The 14,207-nt window shown below is 40.5% G+C and overlaps 1 protein-coding gene and 1 long non-coding RNA gene across 30 annotated transcripts in view; one reads left to right on the top strand and one right to left on the bottom strand.

The window, feature by feature from the left end:
• The window catches only part of LOC147369958 (uncharacterized), a 111,575-nt gene that overhangs the window by 51,883 nt on the left and 45,485 nt on the right, over window positions 1-14,207 (bottom strand). The window lies entirely within an intron of this gene.
• LOC147369959 (uncharacterized) overlaps window positions 1-14,207 on the top strand; it is a 650,726-nt gene that overhangs the window by 18,983 nt on the left and 617,536 nt on the right. Inside the window, exon 4 of one of the 29 annotated variants that reach the window (XR_015168225.1) lies at window positions 12,574-12,703. The exons of the other annotated variants lie outside the window; for them this stretch is intronic. The gene's annotated coding sequence lies outside the window, so the exon portion shown is untranslated. Of the gene's footprint in view, window positions 1-12,573; window positions 12,704-14,207 lie in introns of those variants that run through there. 29 annotated transcript variants of the gene reach the window in all.

Raw genomic sequence — 14,207 nt, forward strand, 5'->3', positions numbered from 1 at the left:
GTTTCTCCTTTGATTTAGTTGGGAATTGAAATGTAAGTGGCTCCTAAACCTCTACACTTGGCCCTCCTTTCTTTCAGCTCATGCTGGACAATCTCCCTTGCTTTATTTCATGCTTAAGTGAGAAAAAATAATCTGCATCTAAACAACTGGAGATGACACTGCAGGAGGTCTGTTCTAGACCTTATCTTTTGACAGTCGATGCCAGTATCAACCCTCACACATATCAAGCAAATTATTTGATCTATCCTCATGTATTACTGTTGTCATAAATATGGTGGTTTTTAAATCTACCATCCTGTTTGGTTTGGGATGCCATGTATTAATTAGGGAACTGCTAGCTATTGTAGAAATATTGTAGCAAGGAAATCAAACCAGTCAATCCTAAGGAAAACAATCCTAAATGTTCATCGGAAGGACTGATGCTGAAGCTGAAGCTCCAGTACTTTGGCCACCTGATGCAAAGACCTGACTCAGTGGAAAAGCCCCTGATGCTGGGAATGATTGAGGGCAGGAGGAGAAGGGGACGACAGAGGATGAGATGGTTAGTTGGCATCACCAACTCAATGGACATGAGTTTAAACAAACTCCAGGAGACAGAGAAGGACAGAAAAGCCTGGTGTACTGCAATCCATGGGGTCGCAAAGAGCTGTACACAACTTAGTGACTGAACAACAGAAAGCTGTTGTAGGAGATAAACACCTACATCTAAGTAGTTTAATGCAATAGACATTTATTTCTTGCCCATAAGAAGTCCAAAACAGATGTTGCTAATTGTCAAGGGTGGCTCTACTCCAAGCAGAAGTCGGGGTCTCAAGTTCTATCTTGTGGCTCAGCCAGTTTCAATACCTGTTTACTTTGAGAAAGGGGAAGGAAGTGTTATGGGTCAGGCCCGCTAGTGTCACACATGACTAGCACCCACAGGCCACGGGGCTCCCGCACACAGCCACACCTAATTAGAAGGACTGGGTGACTTGGGTAACAGTCATCCAGGCTCTGCTTGAGTTAGACACCGCTTTCCATGTCTCTTGTCAGTGCCTAGCATAAGCCTGACAATAGGAGTCGGATGAGTGAATGGAAGGTAATAGAGCTTCCAGTTCTCAGCCCTGAGCTCACTAGTACAGTAATCCATAAGTAGAAGCTCATGGAGAGTCTGGAAAGATTCAGAGAAGAACCAGGAGAGATTACTAAAGTAATCAGAAAATAGATATCTGTGAAAAAAAGGAAGAGTTCTGGACTGTTCCTCATGGAATAAAATAGCCCAAGAAAAAAATTCATCATGTTCCTAAAAGTTATCAAAGTCTAATAACAGTAGTTCAAATATTATAATTAATCATTCTATACCACCAAGCTTTGTTTGTTGGTTGTTGAAGGCTTTCGGGAGGTATAATTAGGATTTCTAATAAGAAGTAATATCATTGGTAATTTTTTTAAAATGTTCATGTGATGTAAGATTTGCTAAAAGGAAAATCATAAATCTCAGGTATACATCATGACCTTCATGACCTATGGATCTTTGGAAATGCCAGGCAGGGACATACTCATCTTTTTTTTTTTTTTAATTGTAGGAAAAAAATAACTCTTCAGATGAATGAAATCTGCAATAGGAATTCACTCTTTTGTTGCTATATAATAATTTTTTCTCCTTGCTTCTACTGTGTGCAGTAAATAGCAAAAAAGTTAGGCGTAATGAACTAGGGTAGAATTTTTGTGTGATTTTCTTCTCACTAGCAGTTCTCTCTCTGGCATGAGAGATGGGAGCACGGGGAATGAAGAGAGTGCTGATATTTTAGTTGATTTAAAGTTTGAAGGATTAGATCTTAGTCCAAGAAGATGTCTTTTTTAAGATCATGGTCAGGGTGTTAACCATGTGAATGACAGTTAAACATATAAGACAAAGATGTCCAACTAATTAAGGATTTTTTTTTTTTTTAATTTCTGTTGTATGTAACCTCTTTGGAGCTTCCCTGGTGGCTCAATGGTAAAGAATCCACCTGCCAATGCAAGAGACCTGGCTTAGATCCCTGGGTTGGGAAGATCCCCTGGAGAAGGAAATGGCAACTTACTCTAGTTTTCTTGCCTGGGAAATCCAATGGACAGAGGAGCCTGGCGGGTTACAGTTCATGGGGCTGCAAGAGTTGGGCACAACTTAGTGACTAAACAACAACCTCTTTAATCATAGAGCCCGTAATATTGCTTTAGTCTATGTCACAACTAAAATGTATGTGAATAAGCTCTATAACTGGAAGTATCATAATATAACTGGGGAATAATTGGGATGGAAATCAGGACATCTGAGTTCTTCTCCCAGATCTGGAACAAACAGCGTAATCCTGAGACAGATCAGTGGGCCCCAGGCTGAACGGTTTCTCCCCTGTGGACAGAAACTCCATAAAAGCAGGATGATAGAGGAGGCTGGGCCCTGCCCAGATAAGAGATAAAAGACCACATATTCCTCATTCTCGAGATCAAGGAGAACTTCCTGACTACGCATGCACAGAAAGGTTCCTTGGAGGTCCAAAGAGAGGGGCTGTCACCTCATGGTAAATGATGTCAGCCTACTCAGAGACAGACCTCTTTGCTAGAATCCATCTTGGCTAAGAGATGAGCATGCACACATCGGGGGGTACCCTGAGAAATATCAGATATGGACTCAGAACTGGGCAAAGCAAGATGATTGGCTGCAGGAAACCCGGAAGAAATGCCGCATAAAAATGATTCAAACTACCACAAGGACACGACCCTCTGGGCCCACCTGTGTGTCTAGCCACAGGTACTGTTTTCCTCCTAATAAACACTACACTTGCTTCACTGCTTTCCATCTCTATGTGGAAATGCCTTTCCACACAGCTGACCGTCCAGGGCCTTGTCACTGGCCACTGGTCCCAGGTAGTTTCGTGGCCAGGATTCAGTGCCCTCAATGCCGCAGCCGGATCTCAGTCTCTGGCAGGAAACCAAAACCCTGCTTTAAGCTGCTGCAGGCCAAGGGCACCTGAGATGAACCTGAATAAGTGTAAAATTGAATTCATCAGTATAATGGATATAAGTCCTATGTATTTGAACACTAGGTGATATAGGGCTTTTTAAAATATAAGCACTAGAACATAATGGTTAAAAATTGGGGCTTTGGAATCAAATATAATAAACTGAGTTTGCTTCCTGACTCTAACATAAATGTGTGACACTGGGAAAGTTGCTTAATCTCTCCAAGCTTCAGGAAATGGGAATAATGAGTGTATAATAAAATAACCCTGGCTTCCCTGATGGCTCAGTGGTAAAAGAATCCACCTGCCAATGCAGGAGATGTGGGTTCAATCCCTGGGTCAGGAAGATCCCCTGGAGAAGGACGTGGCAACCCACTCCAGTATTCTTGCCTGGGAAATCCCATGGACAGAGGAGCCTGGTGGGCTACAGTCCATGGAGTCGCTAAGAGTCGGACACGACTAAGCGACTTCACTTTCACTTTTCACTTCCATGCATTGGAGAAGGAAATGGCAACCCACTGCAGTGTTTTTGCCTGGAGAATCCCAGGAATGGGGGAGCCTGGTGGGCTGCCGTCTATGGGGTCGCACAGAGTCAGACAGGACTGAAGCGACTTAGCAGCAGCAAGCGACTCAACAACAATGAAATAACCTACTGCGTTGCTAACAGTTGGTTTGAGATTAAAGTTAGATGATGGATATAAAGTTTTAAATTCAGGGCCTGGATCTTTGTTGACCATCTTATTCACTGACGATCATGTGTATTAAAAAATGCTGTACTAATCTGACTGCTGATGCTGATTTGTGGGCCAATGATTTAGCATGAAACAATCCCCAAGAATGCTGAATAGCAAATAGTCTCACATGACAGAGGTTACTTGATTTTGCTTTCACAAGGAAAAAGCAATTACAATGAGAAAATGGGTTATTTATATGCTGAAGAATGTCTTCTGCATTGTTATTGTTAAACACTGAGAATGATTTATTTAAATCCAAAGCTAACTTTTCAGTCATTTAGCTTTTGCTCCTATAGAAGTCTTGCTTCCATTGTCTATAGTTTTAAAGACTTCAAACCTTATGTCTGAATTGATAAAATAAGGACTATATAGGCAAGGGAACTCCTTAGTAAATTAGCTGTGCTAGATTGCGAAGCTAGTCACACACACACCTAATTTGCTTATAGTGCAAAAATTAATATTTCTGTTACAGCCAGAAATTAAATTTCTGTTGCTACACTTGCTTCAGATAAAAGTAAAATCAGTTGTATCAACCACTAGCCAGAGAGAAACCTAAATAATTAACTTTACTCGTGTATTTCAACTGATATTCGCTCATAATTTTAAACAAGAGTTTAAAATAGTAGGTCCCTGATGTGTGAAATAGCTAGCTAGTGGCAAGCTGCTGTATAGCACGGGGGCTCAGCTCAGTGCTCTGTGATGCCCTAGAGGGATGGGGAAGGCTGAGAGAGAGGCTCAAGGAGGAGGAGATATATGTGTACATTCGGCTAATTCACTTAGCTGTACAGAAGAAACTTAGACAACACCGTAAAGTAATTATACCCCAATAATCAAATAGGTCCCTCCAACAATTAGAAGTATGTGGAGTATATTGCTCTAAATATTTCTTTCAAATTACAGAAGTGATAACATTTTTTTCAGCAAATGTGGACTCAACCTTCTTTATATAGGCATTAGGTTGGTTTTGTTGTTCAGTCACTAAGTCGTGTGCTCCTCTTTGCAACCCCATGGATTGAAACATGCCAGGATTTTGTATAGTCATTATGCTGCTGCTGCTGCTAGGTCGCTTCAGTCGTGTCCGACGCTGTGCGACCCATAGATGGCAGCCCACCAGGCTTCCCGTCCCTGGGATTCGTAAGAAAGGCTAAAAGGAAACTTGTAACAGGCTGATATTACTCTTAAAATGTTTAGGGGGTGGAATGTAAGGAATGAAGTGGAGAGAAATTAGTATGAACTCTACTGTCACGAAAATCTAGATCATTCATGTAACCTAGTTTTAATCACCTATGGAAGACACCATGCTTGGTTTAGGTCATATTATAGAGAACAACATAGAAGCAGGCCCTCCTGTCGTGGAGTTTAAGTTAAAGCAGGAGAGACATATGAAACAATGAAATCCTTAATCATTTGTTTAATTGAAATCGTGACATGCTGGCAAAGAGTACAGAAAATTGATAGAATAAAATCACAGAGACTGTCTTGGTTTGGGAGGATCAGAGAAAGGCTTTAAATGAAGTGAAGGTTCACTGAGCAAAACTCTGAGGCATGACCTGGAATTAACCAATAAAGGTGAGGCAGGAGAGTGCAGAGTAGGGTATACTTCAAGCAAAAAAATCTCTTTGCTCGGAGACCCAGAGAAAACCAGAACTGGAATCTGCTATGCTAGAGGGGGTAGGCAGCATCTATGAGAAGAGTTTGGTCTTTATTCTAATAAAGAGCACAAAGCTTTATTCAATAACCAAGAATCGGGATCCCAGCTCACTGCAAATCAACTTCTCAATCCAGTTCAGGTGGAGATACCAAATACATAGGAGGGTCGAAGTAAAAGAATTGGAAAGAGTGGGAGGAATAAGTAAAAGAATTGGAAAGAGTGGGAGGAATATTCATGACATCAGTGATGTGGTGTGGACCTGGAACTGATGCAGCTCTCCTTTTCAGTCCTTGTCTGAGCTTTTCTAGTTGTTGTCTTGGCAACCATTAGCTGGCACGGCATTGGTGGGTGTGTCATTCAGTGTGCTAATATAATACAATGAGCGTCTAATGAGGCTCAAGTTCTTCTGGAAGTCAAATCTTCCTCCATCTTGGGCCTAGTTAGTTCTAACCAAGTCTTGTTCTTCTCTTTGCAGCTTCCTCTTGAAACTAAGATAAGAGTAATTGGTCTTTATTCAGGAGGGCCAGGAGTCTGATTCTGGGGCAATAGTCTGGTTACAGTTCTTTCTGAAGGCTGGGAGAGAATCTCTTCCGTGCCTCTTCTCCGGTTCTGGAGATCTGCTGGCATTCTTGGGCATTCTTTGGCCTCCGCTACAGCTCCCTGATCTCTGCCTGCATCTTAGCACACATTCTCCCTGCGTGCTTTTGTCCACATTTCCCCTTTTAATAGGGACACCGGTCATATTGGATTAGGACCCACCCTACTGCCGTATCACCTCATCTTAACTAACTACATCTGCAAACAAAGACCTATTTCCCAATAAAGTCACACTCTGAGATACTAGGGGTTAGGACTTCAGCCTATGAATTTTTGAAGGACATAGTCCAACCAATACCAGTAGTATTTCTGAAGTTCAGATGGGTTAGCCTCCCAGTTTATCTTTACCTTGACATAACACTTAAGAAGAATCTCCTAACCTGGATTAGACTCTTTTCTGTTAAAGAGCAAATTCAGATTCCCAAAGACCTTACTAGCTGAAGAGGGATGATGAGATAGGAAGCAAATCTGACACCACGTGCACCACAGCGATATTAAAAAATTAGCAACAATATTAAGAATTACAGCAACAACATTAAGAATTAACCTTCCCAAATCACATTCTTCCTTTGAAACAGAACTAATCACACCTCTAAATGTCCATTGCAAGCCTGATACAAATTTCAAACTGGTCAAAGAGGTGTAAAACAGACTGAAGAACTGATATAAAACACTCCTTTTTTCATGTAGTACCACGAATTATTTCTGATAATGGATGAGTAGCTTGTATTTAATTCACATATATCAGAAGAAAAGTTCTAGTCAGTGTAGGAAAATATGAGTTTAGCCCTTATTCAAATTTTATAATTTTGAATTATCACAGAAAATTTTTACAAATAAAGTACAAATAAAATAATTCTATGGCCAAAAATAAGTTTTTTTTTTACCTTCCCAACAACTGATACTGAGTTCTTAGAAGAGACATATTGTAAACCAAGGTAGGGTACTTTGACTGGAAAGTCAATGTCAATTGTTTTTTTATGAATACATTCTATTCCCCTAAAGTTCCATCTAAATGAAAGTACATGAGGGATCTTTTCAACAAACACATATATGAAGTGATGTCTACCAATTAAAATGGCAGCTTCAATAAAAATCTGATTTCCTACATTCTCTGGGCAAGCACAAAGTGGAGCAAAAGATATATTTTTCTCTTCTTCAGTAGAGTGTTTCTTAAAGACTTTATAGAATTGTAGAATTAATGAACTTGAAGCAATTGTGAGATTATCAGGTCTGAGGAATTTCCAGGGTTTCTCAGCAAAACCCTCAAAGTTCATGGGCATTCCAAGGTGTGGAGGCAGCTGGGGGGTGGGGCTTGAGGGTGGCATAGACTGGGGGGGGCTTGGGTAGAGTGGTGGGGCGTTAGGTAGGGAGTCAGGAGGAAGTGATTCTAGCCTTGTCAACCCAACCCCATCCCAACTGGACCTGGGGCAGTCTACTTTCATCATCTTCATAAAGCACCTATTGTAGCTTTGTTTGCAGAAAGGATTTCACACTTTATAAAATGAGAAAACTAAGACCCGGAGAAGCTGTGACTTATTCTCACTCCTCTAACCAGTGAGCCGCAGAACTGAGATAGAATTGAAGTTGTCTTTTTGTCAGCTCACATTAAGCTACGTTTCTCCCCTTCTCACACAAAAGCAGGGAGGGAGACCCGCCAAAGGCCCTTTTAAGGCAAATATGTTGTCTGCCTTGATCAGGTGAGTTTACAACTCAGCCTAAAGGTTCATAAAAATAACCCAAGCCAAAATCGGAGCATTTTTAACTCAGCCCTCCCTCGCAGCATAGTGAGGATTTTTTAGGATGTAAAATCATAAATCTTATGTATGACCTATTATATTTCAAGTTAATAACAAATCTAGACCTTTATTCCTCATCTGCAATTCTTTTTCTCTCAGTTCAATGAAGATTGTCTAATTTTTAAAGGCCACTTAGTGTGGCTGAAGCTGACTGAGCCATAGAAGTATTTCATCAAGTAAAACATCACAAAAGTTTAAATTTCAAAGACAGTAATAAGCATTTTTACTTGCTGCATGTAAATACTATAAAGCCAGCCTGAAGCTGCTTCTTAAGTTCAGTGTACTTAACAAAGGGGTTATTTTAAATAAATATACTCCACATATTTTATTTTAGTATAAGTAGTCACATTCTTTTCTGTGCCCAAGTGGTCCTAGGAATGGCCCTCTGTTCTTTTCCTTTGCATCCCGGCTGTTTCTACTCAGGGCAGAAACGGTCAAGACTTGGAGAACAGAAGTGGTCAAAGGAAAGAAGGCCCTCTTCCTCTTTAAATGGGAGAAGAGAAGGATATTAATAGTAGAAAAGAAAGAGCCTCAGAAGCATCAAGGAGTTGGAGAAAGAGGAAAGGAGAAAAGAAGATGGGACAGAGGAGGCAGCAGAGAGAAAAAGATACATCTCATCGTAGCTTCTCTCCTCTCAAATGCTTCGTTGTCCTGTCATCAGGAGTACATTTAAATTAGCTTAAGGGAAAAAGAGGAATTGATTGGAAGGACAAAAAAGACATTTCACAGAAAACATAGACCACTGGGAGGGACTGGCATCTAATTGACAGAACAAATTGACAGGCTCCAGGGAAAACCTTCCCTCTGTTTTTATTTTTGCTCTTTCTCTCTATCTCATCTACTTTTTCTCCTCTCCTTCCCCACTATAATGTATGGTTCCTCGTCTCTTCTTCCCTTTCTCTGTGGGTGTTTCTCATTCTGTGTATGCTGGCTCACTGCTGGTCCATTCCCTTGATATGACTGACTCCCTGTAGCCCCTGGAAATCTCTCCATTTCAAGTAACCAACAGGCATTAACTTGTACAACTGTCCCCATATGCAAACTCTCAAGTATCTGGTTTACCTACCTTAGATCAAGTATCTACCCATGGTCCCATCAGTTTTCCCTTAATTGCAAAAGTAACTACTCATGTTGGATGTGACAGCAGAGAAAGCAGTCCTTTTATTTCTACACTCCTTTTCAATCTTGTCCTGGGCTCTTTCAGGACAAGATTGTCCTAAATCTCCTGCCCTTATCACAGGGGTCTTCAACCTCTTATAATAGTGTTTCTCATACTTGTATCAGTTTGTTCAGATCACTTGCATCAAAGTGTGTTTAAAAAAAATAATGCAGACAGTCAGGTCCTTACCTATTCCAGATACCCTATTGCTAAATACACTTCGGGAACTGGCATGAAAAGCTCACTGTTGATAAGATTATTTGTATTGGAAATCATGCTGAGTTTCAAATAACCTATAGACAAAATTTCTGTTGAATTGTTCAGTCTCTAAGTCGTGTCCAACTCTCTGTGACCCCACGGACTGCGGCCCTCCAAGCTTCCCTGTCCTTCACTATCTCCCAGCATTTGCTCAAAATCATGGACACTGAGTTGGTGATGCCTTCCAACCATCTAATCCTCTGTGGTTCCCTTCTCCTCCTGCCTTCAGTCTTTCCCAGCATCAGGGTCTTTCCAGTGAATCAACTCTTCACATCAGGTGGCCAAAGTATTGGAGCTTCAGCTTCAGCATCAGTTCTTCCAGTGAATATTCAGGGAAATTAGCTTCTAGAATAAATATATTACACATAATAAATGGAAAAGACTAGTGATATGTGTTTTAAATATTAAAAATATGTGTTTAATATTTAAATATTAAAAATATGTGTTTTAAATATATCAGTGCCATATACCAAAGCATATGGTATTTTAAAAGTAAAATCCTTTAATACTTTAAATATGAAAACTTAATACTGTAATATTTCAGATGCTATCATGCAAAAATTAATATGGAGAATTTTCATCTTTACCATTTTGTTCACTTCATGCATCTGCAATCAGTATAAATCTATAAGGAACCTAGGAAATGCACACTGGTTTAATCACTTTCCTGCCTCTTCCCCATCCATCTTTATGACTCTCTATTTTGAGTTTATGGTCTCTTCTAGATACTAGATAATCTAGATACTTTTAACATCCCTGTCTCATTACAACTGTGCACCATATCTTATCATCAAAAGCCACTGTTCCCCTGTGAATGTCATCCACAGCAGAACTCAGGCTAACCCTCCTTACCAGCAGATTGGTCATTAATACCCATTCTTCCCTGATAAGATCCTCTCCCTCAAGATTCTTCTGAGTTTATGCTTCTCAGATTTGAATACATATAACCCTGGGGATACACAGTTTCAGATCAGAAGCCACAAGTTAAGGATGATGCTTCTTACTGGAATATTTAGCTAAAGATTTAATAACTTATCTAGAACGCAACCTTCATGTTATTTTTGTCTTAAACATGGATAGATTACTCTTTGCAAACCCATGGACTACAGAGTCCATGGAATTCTCTAGGCCATAATACTGGAGTGGGTGGACTTTCCCTTCTCTAGGGGATCTTCCCAATCCAGGGATCGAACCCAAGTTAAAGACAAGGATACACATTTCACATTAAACTTTAAGAAAAAAGGTGAGCCTTCAAAAAATGTGAGCTATGTTTTCCAAGTTCCCAACCTCAGGCACATTATTAACTTGATAGTATTTTATGGATTTAGCTGATCTTCATGAAACATGCATTCAACAGCTATGAAAATAACAGCTTAAGTAGTGAGAAAGTTTTAAAAAGCAGATCAGGTCTAGCTGTCATCTCCCTTCTCTAATGCTATCTGAGCCCCAAGGGTCTCTGATTTTCAAGGGGCTAGGAGGGACCCAGGAGAAAGCAATTTCATTTTCAAGCAAGTGTATCTTTCAGCTGATCTTCAACAGAGTAAATATCCTCTGGAGCTGGTTTCATAATAGGTTCCTCTTATGAAGACTGGCTCTAACCAGTTCTTGGGAAATGTGCTTACAGACAAGGATTGCCCAACTGATCTCAGTAGACAAGAAAGAACACAGGCCAGCAGAGGTCATGCCAATGAACACACGCCCTACACACATCTTTATGGACAAACTGATCCACCCCACAATGCCATGCACTTACCTATCATTAGGATTTAGATAATACCCTCTAAAAGAGTTCAAGGTACTCTTCGTAAAAATATAGAGGTAAACGATGTTGTTCATTCTTTTCCAGCTAGCAAAGTGAAAATTACCCCCGTGGGGTAATCTGTACCACCATACAGATAGCTAGAGTACACAGCTGCCCACACAGTCTTTGAGAGGAGCCATAAGGTCTGACCTGTTGGAAAATAGTTTCCCCTTTGATTTCTCAGAATATAGCCTTCTTCATATTCCTGGCCTCCATTCCCACCATTAATCACCAATGAATTAGACTCTAAGTAGAAGTGTTATCTCCACGAGGTCACTGTGAAAATGTCTAATTAAATAAGCTGGGAGAGGTGTTGGGGTTTTTTCCCATTTATACATTAAAATACATTACTCACTGACATGGGTTGATTTACCTGCATTAATTGTCAGCTTGGAAAACAAATATTAGGATTCTGATGACATATGATATAAAATGGCAAGTTTCTAGTGAAGGTTGAGGCATGAGTTTCATGGGCTATTGCCATGCATTAGAACTCTGGTTGGAGCCCAGCAGAGGGCACCCCAGGAAACCAGCAGGACGAGCCTAGACACAGTAGTGGAGACAGATTCACTGAACCTAACCATTTCCTCCGTTTTAATTTTTGCTAAACCAGCCCTGATCACTACAAAATAAACTGGTTGAGTGGTAGTGAGTAGAGTGATCTGGGGGCAGCCAATAACTTCTGAATTCTCTAAAATGCTAAAGTGAAAGTGTTAGTCCTTCAGTTGTGTCCGACTCTTTGGGACCCCAAGGACTGTAGCCTACCAGGCTCCTCTGTCCATAGAATTCTCCAGGCAATAATACTGGAGGGGTTTGCTGTTTCCTTCTGCAGGGGATCTTCCCAATCCAGGGATTGAACCCAGGTCTCCTGCATTGCAAGCAGTTTCTTTACTGTCTGAGCCACAGGGAAGGCCTGGTGAAATGCTTTAAGATAAAAACAGCAGTCATCATCATGGTTTTCACCATCACTCCTGTGAGCCATGTATCACTTCTCCGTTGCTTCTGGTAGAATCAGTCAGTTTCATTCCTCTGGTAGATGATATAAAGTTGCAGACAGCCACAGGAAACACAAAGAAATACAGTTAGGAAGACACAGAGGGGAGTTAGGACTGATAAGCATAGTCAAGGGAAGAGTCAAAGGGTAGCCTGGGTAACATTCTCACTGATTGCTCCACAATGTAGATTGCTGGAAAGGCCATCAAATTCCTTTTCTCTTCGAAACCTGTTTGCACGCACACACCTGTACAGTCTTTATAGAAATTGACAGACTAAGCCAGATTGGTTTTTACAGAGACAAAGGATACCTCATCCACACAGCACACTAAATGGTTTCTAAGGAAAAGTATGGAGTTCACTTTAGATTCACAAAGATGATCCTGAAATAGAACTGAGCGTGTGCTTGAACATGCCAAGGAGTGGGAAATGAACTTTGAAAAATTATCAAAACTTGTCAAAGTTAATTTAAATCATCCCAATTGTATAGTGCAAAGCACGAGAAACCAACATAACACAGCCAGTAACCATTTTCCTTGCCATTCTCCTTCCCCCAAAATTAAAATAATTTTTAAACAATGATCTTATTTTGTGATATAGGCAAATGTAAACGTGTTAAGCTTTGATGAGAAAAGAGGATATAGGGTGATGAAGGCCGACACGTGTCCCTGCCGCTGTACTACACCTTCTGTGGTCCATCTTCCGCCACTATTCTGTAAGTTATGAGCACAGAGCCAAAGTGATTTGATTTGATAAATGCTCTGCAAATATAGGGGTGACAGCCTAATTAGAGGTACTAAGAAGTCTAGTCAGACTGGTAGATCTTGATGCCCGACACGTGTGTACTTGGAGGTAACAAATGTCAGTGATATCCAGAAAGAAGTTCTGGAATATGCCAGTGGTTGAGTGACAGGAGCCCAGAAACAATAAATCTAGAAAGGGCAGCACACAAATGTACAGATGCAAGAAAAAATAAGATCAGGATGATCTGTCAGCAGTAAGCAAACTCCCAACATCAAGCTGATATCCAGGAGAGATAGCCATTGAGAAGGCATCCAGACAAAGAAGGCAGAGGCTAAGTCCTAGAATATCAGATGATCAAGACAGGACTCTAGATATTTTAGGAATAGAAGCTTCCAAAGCTAGGGTAAACAAGAGAGGAAGTTTGGTTTCATTAGCAAGGCAAGTGATCACAGCAGGTCAGCAATAGGTGTTATTGGTCCATTTTACAGATGAGGAAACTGAGGCTCAGTGAGACTAACATGTCCAAAGCCTTACAGCTGATTTAAGTATCTAATCCCAGGTTTAAAAATAAAGCCCACCAAAGTCTAACGCTAGTTATCCCTCTTTTTCTTACTTCCACCTGCAGCTCTAGGAGATCAGTTACTATAACAAGTCCTAGCTTTTTAACCTGAGTTGACTTCTCCAGACTCCTCAGAGCACTGGACCAGCACTTTTCTAACAATCCCTGAGATGATTCCAGAGCTGAAGATGGAGCTGGGTGTGCAGTAGTGTTTCTCAACTTTGCCTGCACACTGGAATTATCTAGGGTTTTAAAAATACTGATATCTGGGTTCTGTTACCAGAGTTGATCATTTAATTGGTCTGAGGTGTGGCCTTTGTCTCAGGATTTCTAAAAAGCCTTCCAAATGATTCTAATGTTTAGCCAAGCTGGAAACTACTGGCTACAAGCAAAAGTCAAGAGCCCTCAGCTGTTTGTAGAGGAGAGATATGCAGGCCAAGCTTGTACATTTCAACGAGCTAGGAAAAATACTAGAAGACTCATAGGCTTTTTTTTTTTTTTTGGACAAGTCAACCATTTGCTTTTACAGTTTAACCTCTTAGAAAATATGCCAGAAGTAAACAGGTGTACGATTAACCTTGCAAATCAAAAGGTTCCGTGATTTTAGATTCTAAGCGCTAGCTGTGTGTGACCAAAGGCAAGGTTTTAGAACTGGATCTCCCAAATTGCTCATTACTATTCCATGCTTGGTTAAAACTTACATCATCCTGCAATGGAATGTGACCCAAGTCAAAGACAAAATAAAAACAGTTGCATTGCTTTCATGATTAGTAATGATATTAGAGAGAGGTTAAGGTGTCTCAAAACAGCTTGTACTTTTCCCAACCTATTCAAGACCTGATTCATCTACAGTTTAGTAACCTTGATACTTCCAGATGATATTGCAAATGTGTAATTTCTGGATGTGTAACTCTAGATGTGTAATGTGCTT

This window comes from Bos grunniens, chromosome 7 (genome assembly GCF_055505025.1).
Source record: "Bos grunniens cultivar Pamir isolate PY7600 chromosome 7, Bosgru_T2T1.0, whole genome shotgun sequence".
Taxonomy (NCBI): domain Eukaryota; kingdom Metazoa; phylum Chordata; class Mammalia; order Artiodactyla; family Bovidae; genus Bos; species Bos grunniens.